The sequence below is a fragment of the Syngnathus scovelli genome, chromosome 13, assembly GCF_024217435.2.
Source record: "Syngnathus scovelli strain Florida chromosome 13, RoL_Ssco_1.2, whole genome shotgun sequence".
NCBI lineage: Eukaryota > Metazoa > Chordata > Actinopteri > Syngnathiformes > Syngnathidae > Syngnathus > Syngnathus scovelli.
In genome coordinates, this window is record NC_090859.1 from 3,889,613 (window position 1) to 3,897,727 (window position 8,115).

The 8,115-nt window shown below is 46.7% G+C and overlaps 1 protein-coding gene and 1 long non-coding RNA gene across 2 annotated transcripts in view; both read left to right on the forward strand.

The window, feature by feature from the left end:
- LOC125979840 (uncharacterized) overlaps positions 1 to 2,459 on the forward strand; it is a 3,686-nt gene extending 1,227 nt beyond the window's left edge. Inside the window, exon 2 of the long non-coding RNA XR_011087982.1 lies at positions 1 to 2,459. This exon is cut by the window's left edge and continues 159 nt beyond it. This is a non-coding gene — a long non-coding RNA (uncharacterized lncRNA).
- Positions 1 to 8,115, forward strand: part of tbc1d13 (TBC1 domain family, member 13) — a 72,812-nt gene that overhangs the window by 12,704 nt on the left and 51,993 nt on the right. The gene's annotated exons all lie outside the window — the stretch shown is intronic.

The following is an 8,115-nucleotide window of genomic DNA, read 5'->3' on the forward strand; positions in this document are numbered from 1 at the left end:
GCCACACCATGTCAGGGGTGATGCTGGTAGCGAGAACATTGATGTTGCACGGTTCATGATTGCAAATCGAGGAACAAACAGAGGAAGTTTCATAGTTGGACGTAGTGTGCATAATCAAAGGATCGAAAGACTGTGGGCAGAAGTAAACAGGGTTGTGTCAGCATACTATAAAGACCTTATCCTCTTCATGGAATATGTCAGAGTTTTAGACAGCACTGACCCTCTTCACATTACAGCTCTTCAACATGTTTATCTTCCTAGAATAAACAGATCTGTGGATGAGTTTGTGATCCAGTGGAACAACCACAGCTTGAGGACAATGGCGAGTCGGTCCCCACTGCAGCTGTGGACAATGGGAATGCTCCAACTTCCTCAGGATCAAAGGCCACTCAATCGTGTGCCTGTGCAACCCCCTTATGATCACCAGTGGGATGTGGAGTTAAGGCCCATCAACCCCTTCACTGATGATGGAAATCATGGAATTGAACTTTTTGTCAGAGCATGTGACCTACTTGAGAGATAGTCTACTAGCATTAGTAATTCAGTTGTTCCACTACTGTGATATAATATATTGTCACAGACCTGGATATAAATAAGTAATTTGAGTTTTAATCGTTTAAGGGATAATGGACAAAAGGAGTGTACAGGTCAAAGGACCTAAGATTTTCTCATAACATACTATTCTTTCATATGATGTATCACCATATAGATATTCTTTCTCCAGGCTGTTAGGGCCCTGAACTCGCTACCCCCTTCTGCGTAGCGTGCGGCACTGTTGCGCTATTTTCGGGAATGTCTGCTGTACGCGCACTTGCTCCTTTTTTTTTTTTGCTCCTCTTATTTATTTATTTATTTGTTGTGTTATTTATTCATTATTTATTCAGCACGCTTTTGTTATACTTGTTTACTTGTTTACTTGTTTGTCTGTTGTGAGCCATGTCTTGTCACCGTGGGATAGGGGGGAACGAAATTTCGGTTTCTTTGTGTGTCTTTGGCATGTGGAGAAATTGACAATAAAGTTGACTTTGACTTTGATACTGTAAGTTTCATATGATGTATCACCATATAGATACTGTAAGTGCCATGCATTTTATATTCAATTGTGGATAAAGTATTCAGTTCTTTTCAAATAAAAGTATATACAGTAAGAGTTTGACTCTTTCAGTTGTACTGTTAAAAGCATAGGGTTCTCAAACTTTTCCACTTCCGGACCCCTAAACTGACACAAACTGAGATGTAGTGAAGTAGAATTATAAAGTATCATGCAATGCAAATGCTCAAGTAAAGGCCTGGCAAAGACCTGAAATCTTTATTTAAGAACAATTGGGTACATGTACTAGTTACTGCCCACGACATGACAAGTCAGGTATGTACATTTCCCAGTGATACTAAATTGACAATGAACCAGTCCACACAAAGTAGGAACACAAAACCATCCATCAGAAGGCCTCACACATAAAATACAGGCATCTTGAAAGAGAGTTTTTTTTTCTAAAAGTAATTTTCTTTGGGCTGACTTTAACTTTTACAGTATACAGTCAGAGTTCTGACTTTTTTTGTAGAATGAATTTAAAAAAAAAGTTCCCCATTAAAAAAAATATTCAGTGGCCCTAATACTCATCCATATTTACAGTACTGGTAAAGGAAAGGTAAAAACTGCACTGTATGCATTATGAAAATAATTAACCATGGAATACTGTAAACAAAAATTAGTTCCATAGCAATAATCTCCGCCAGGCATAATCTCACATACATTTGTCTGTATGTCCGCAGTCCGCTGTGTGAGCAACGTGACAATGTGTCGCCGTCCATCAAATAGCCTGCGTTCAATACTAAATTAAATATTCAGCCTGCATGGTTGTGGGTGACTCTAATGATATCTATATGAACAGCTTCTCTTTTAGTTCATGCAACCCATGCAACCGCTGCAGCTTTCCATTCTCTAACCTCTACAAGTGCCGCGCCGGAGCGCAGTGCCATAACGCAGCAGTCCACAACCTTTTTTGCACCACGGACCGGTTTAATGTCAGACAATATTTTCACGGACCACGCTCAACGTGCGGTTTAAATTAACCCTACCTATTCTTACCTCTTCTGTTTTGGGCCCTTTCTAGTGATTGGGCGTAGATTGTACAGGGGGGCTGTTGTGGGGCACTGCTGTGAGGTCGATGGCAAACTGAGGTTGCGATGATTAACAGAAGCCTGGTCTGTTGTGCGCCCAGGTCTGCCCCGATTAAAAGCAGCCTGGACTTCTTCGTCCAAAGCATGATATTGCTGGGCATGTGTCTCCGGGGGATTTTGGGTGGTACAAGCACTCGCCAGTGCATTGACAATTTCATCATTGCTAAGAATAGCTGACACGATATTGCGAGCTGACTGGTTCATAATTGCGGCAGCAACAAAATGCATGTACAAGATGGCGGCAATGATGACGTCAGTCAAGTTTCATTCAATATATTCCGAAGTTCATTCAATATATTCCGAAGTTCATTCAATATATTCCGAAGTTCATTCAATATATTCCGAAGTTCATTCAATATATTCAAGGTTAATTCAATATATTCCGAAGTTCATTCAATATATTCCGAAGTTCATTCAATATATTCCGAAATTCATTCAATATATTCCGAAGTTCATTCAATATATTCCGAAGTTCATTCAATATATTGCGAAGTTCATTCAATATATTCAAGGTTCATTCAATATATTCAAATATTAATTTCCTGAACGGCATGGCATATATATATATATATATATATATATATATATATATATATATATATATATATATATATATATATATATATATATATATATTCGATTCATTTAAATTTAAAATATATTTTATTTTTTGTTACAGTCAATCAATAATGTGAACATGTAGGAGGATGCTTGTGAACTGGGATTTGTGTTTTACAAATATTTTTTCAAAAGAATAAGTTTTTCCAATGTCTTAAAACTAAGCCTGTTGCGTTTTTTGGATACAATTTCTCCTGTCATGGAAAACACCCGCTCACACGGGACCGATGAAGCTGGAGTACAGAAAAATGTCAATGCCAGTTTGAAGAGGTTTGGGAAATTGGTTTTCTGATTGTCCCAGTATCTACTAGGATCCTGGGACCTGGCAATATTGCCCTCTGCCAGGTATGTCCGAACCTCCAGGATGGCATTGGCTGTGGCATTGTTGCTTTGTCTGACCTTCACTGTCCAGATGTTGCCAAAGGTTATCTAAGAAAAATGAATTGGCATTTTAGTGCATGATTTCCAAACAAAAACAAGCAAATAATGCAGAATAGCATGGCTGAAGTGGGTGCAGGCTGTTGTGAAGACGGTCCCGGCTGCGGCTCATTTGTGCGTCCAATTTCAGACACACATTCCGAGCGCAGCCTATTGATGGCCTCATTGCACTTGCGGAACCCGAGTGATTTAAATCTGGGGTCTAGAAGTGTTGCTTGGGTCAACACACTTAATGACTCCAGATTGGAAGCACTGTCTGTGACTCAACCCTTCAGGTGTTCATGCAGGTGTATGGCTGCCTGTGTTTGCAAGGTTGAAACATTTCGCTCTAGTGCAAGACATAGCATTTTCATCATCGGGATGACCTTTGGCCCTGACACTCGCCTCTCTTCAGACAACTCCACTTTCGCTTGATGGAAAGGAGCAAGCACAAGAAGTGTTTCCCCTATGGTGGTGAACTCAATAGCTGTAAGTGGAGTCAAATCAGTTTTTAAAGAGGCCAGACATACCCACACTGATTCCCTCTCATCATGTAGACTTTTCAGCATTTCATAGGTGCTGTTCCAGCGTGTTGGCACCTCATTGATGAGTTTCAGGGTTGGTTGTCCCATCTGTTGCTGCACTTGAGCAAGCTTCTCCTTGGCTGTAGTACTCGATCGGAAGTATGTGACAATGTCCCTAGCTTTGTGTCTGATGGATGCAAGTGTGGGGATCTGATCACATGACTTCCTAACTATTAAATTGAGACTATGTGCAATGCAAATTGAGTGATGAATGTGGAGCTATCTAGTGGATGCAATCATGTTTGGTGCTGCGTCGGTCACAAGACACTTTACTTTACTGGTTATGGCCCAGTTCTCCATCATGCCCCTTTTGGCTTGGGCCAAATTGTCAGCAGTGTGACTTTGTTAAAAGTAATGCACACCCAAAACAGATGTACACGACTGCATATTCTCATTAATGTAGTGACAGGTAAGAGCCAAGTAAGCCTCCATGTTGACAGATGTCCACATGTCAGCTGTTAAACTTACTGCCACAGCTTGCTGTACTTCCATTTTCACTTGTTCCCGTTCCTCCTCATACTTTTTGGCCAACATTTCTTTGATGGTCTTGAAAATGATACCAAGTGAAGTCAAATCAAAAGCAAATCAATATATTTAAAGATTAAATAAATTGGATATATCAACTACTACTTTAAATAGTACAAACCTTGGTTGGCAAAATATATGAGGACTGAAGGACCTGAACCAATTCCCTGAACCCTTCATTTTCTACAACACTAAGGGGCTGGCAGTCCTTCAAAATGAAATTCAGCACAGCCTCTTCCAGTATCTGCTTCCTGAAAGCTTGATGGTTAAAAATAAGGTAAATAATAATTTACCGTATTTGCCGGTGTACAGGTCGACTCGGTGTATAAGTCGACCCCCTAAAATTCGACGGAAATTTACGATTTTATGATATATCCTTTGTATAAGTCGAGCTCAATTGTTGCATTATATTAAACTTCAAAATTCCATATGCGAAATTTATTGACGAAATGTGTTCAAATTCCGGGAGGCCGTGCGCATGCGGCTGTTTATAAGCACCGCGGAGGAGATCGCGGCCGGCGAGCTCGCGCACGCCGCCCGGCACCAACGGGAGGCCGGAAATAGCTCCAAGCCGAGCGGATCGGCACTTTATAAGCACCGCGGAGGAGATCGCGGCCGGCGAGCTCGCGCACGCCGCCCGGCACCAACGGGAGGCCGGAAATAGCTCCAAGCCGAGCGGATCGGCACTTTATAAGCACCGCGGAGGAGATCGCGGCCGGCGAGCTCGCGCACGCCGCCCGGCACCAACGGGAGGCCGGAAATAGCTCCAAGCCGAGCGGATCGGCACTTTATAAGCACCGCGGAGGAGATCGCGGCCGGCGAGCTCGCGCACGCCGCCCGGCACCAACGGGAGGCCGGAAATAGCTCCAAGCCGAGCGGATCGGCACTTTATAAGCACCGCGGAGGAGATCGCGGCCGGCGAGCTCGCGCACGCCGCCCGGCACCAACGGGAGGCCGGAAATAGCTCCAAGCCGAGCGGATCGGCACTTTATAAGCACCGCGGAGGAGATCGCGGCCGGCGAGCTCGCGCACGCCGCCCGGCACCAACGGGAGGCCGGAAATAGCTCCAAGCCGAGCGGATCGGCACTTTATAAGCACCGCGGAGGAGATCGCGGCCGGCGAGCTCGCACACGCCGCCCGGCACCAACGGGAGGCCGGAAATAGCTCCAAGCCGAGCGGATCGGCACTTTATAAGCACCGCGGAGGAGATCGCGGCGCCTCATTGGACTTCCAGCGGCCGGCGAGCTCACGCACCCGCCCGGCACATCCGGGAGGCCGTGCGCACGCGCCAAGTGGCCGAAAATAGCCCCCGCCGAGCGGATCGGCTGTTTATAAGCACCGCGGAGGAGATCGCGGCGCCTCATTGGACTTCCAGCGGCCGACGAGCTCGCGCACCCGCCCGGCACATCCGGGAGGCCGTGCGCACGCGCTAAGTGGCCGAAAATAGCCCCCGCCGAGCGGATCGGCTGTTTATAAGCACCGCGGAGGAGATCGCGGCGCCTCATTGGACTTCCAGCGGGCCGCGCACTCGCGCACGCCGCCCGGTTCAAATTTTCTAAGTGCAACGCACAATGAGATGCATGAGAAACGGCCTTGGTTACCATCACATTTGAAGCGATGAATACGAAGTTAAATTTTATGACTCGGTGTATAAGTCGAGGTCGATTTTTTTCGGTCGATTTTGGATTGAAAAAAGTCGACCAATACACCGGCAAATACGGTAATAGGAATTAATTATCAAGAAAGCAAATGTGAGTAAGTTGTAAACTGGCTGTATACCTGAGTTGTGTTGGGTGTATCTTGGACTTCAGGTTCATGCCTGGCCCTATAATGCCTCAGCATTGAGGAGGTGCTCTTATTTGAATAGGAAAGTTCAGTATAACAAATGCGACATTTAACCTGCAGAAAATAATATGAATAGTAAACTAAGAGTGACTTTGAAATGACATTTAACCTGCAGAAAATAATAGAAATAATAGAAAGAGTCAGATATATCAAGTGGAAACTCTGAGGAAACATGATTAAACAACAAGGTCATTAAAACAAATACCTTATTTTCCGATATGAGATCAAAATGGTCCCATACAACAGAAACCTTTCTTTTGACTTAGGGCCGCTCCATAATTTCTGATAACTTCGACGATGAACCGCAAAATATCAGATATTGTTTTAGCAGATCCATCCCGTTGACAATGCGCTACCTTTCTTTGGCGCACTTCCTTGACTGCTGCTCGTTTGGTCACGTGACTTTTTTAAAGCGATATGCACACCGACACGGGGCTCAACTCATGCATCGGTGTCGCTGGACCCATCACTACTCGTCCCTAGTCGAGCTTCTTGTAGTCTGTCTTTTGAGTTCCTCCAGTAAACCCTGGTCCAAGCTGCATTTGGTCGCCTGCTCCATCCACTCCGTGACAGAATGATCCGACCATTTCGGCGACCAGCGCCTGAACCAACCTCCTCCATCAGCTTCTGCTGCGACGCCCGAAATACGTCCGTCGTCGGAGCTTGTTCCGGCGCCATGGGCTCCGCGGCCGCCATCGGACTTCACTCCCGCGACGCCGGACCCTCGGCTGCCATCGAAGTGTTTCTGGCGCCAGCAGCTCCGTGGCCACCGTCAGACTTCGCTCCAGCAACACCGGCTCCGCGGCTGCCATCGGAGTCCCTCTCGGCGCCATCGGCGCCGCGGCCGCATCGGACTTCGTCCCCACAACCCTGGACCCGCGGCCACCATCGGAGTGCCTCCAGGCGCCATCAGACTCGCGGCCGCCATCGGGCTCCACTCCAGCGTCGCAGGATCCGCGGACGTCGCCAGACTTCAAGCCAGCTGCGCCGGACCCGCGATCGTTCCTGGCCCCACTCCCACTGCTGCGGCGCGTGGTGGCTCTTGCTGCTGCCACAGCTCCGCCTTCCGAATGCCGCTGATCGCGGTCCGGACTTCCAAATGGCGCCGATTGTGGCTCTGACTTTCCATATGCCGCCGATTGCGGTTCTGTCCCCCGAGTTGCCTCCAATTGCGGTTCTGTCCCCCGAGTTGCCACCGATTGCGGTTCTGTCCCCCGAGTTGCCACCGATTGAGGTTCTGTCCCCCGACTTGCCGCCGATTGTGGTTCTGTCCCCTGAGTTGCCACCGATTGCGGTTCTGTCTCCCGAGTTGCCGCCGATCGCGGTTCGGACTTTGCCACAGACCAGTGAGGTCAATTGGACTGGTGCGCTTACCCCCCACCACCCCACTCGCCACGTGGGGGTTTCGTTTTTTTGGGACGTCGGGAGCCGTCCCTTGTCGGGGGGTACAGTCACGACTCATCCCCGGTTGCTGTATTGTGTCTTTATGATACCATGGTTTCTGTTCGCGTTGCCCCTCCCCTCCTGTGTTACCTCAATCAATGTAACCAGTCAGCTGCCTCTTGTTACTTGTTTTGTATTTAAGTCCTGTCTGCCCCTCACTCCCTGTCAGATCATTGATGTCTTCACGTCTGATGTCCTTTGTCTCACGTCTCGTCTGTCGTCGTCGTTCTTGTCCTTTCGTGCAGTTATACTCGTCCCTAGTCCAGCTTCTTGTAGTCTGTCTTTTGAGTTCCTCCAATAAACCCTGGTCCAAGCTGCATTTGGTCGCCTGCTCCATCCGCTCCGTGACACTTACACTGTTGAAAACTCCTTTTTATAAAAAAAAGAAATACAATCTTTATTTTTTATTCAATTATTCAACTTTCTCCATATATAGAAATAGGACTTTATTTATATCGCACTTTCACAACGTCTTTCGTCATAACATAACTAATTTTAATAT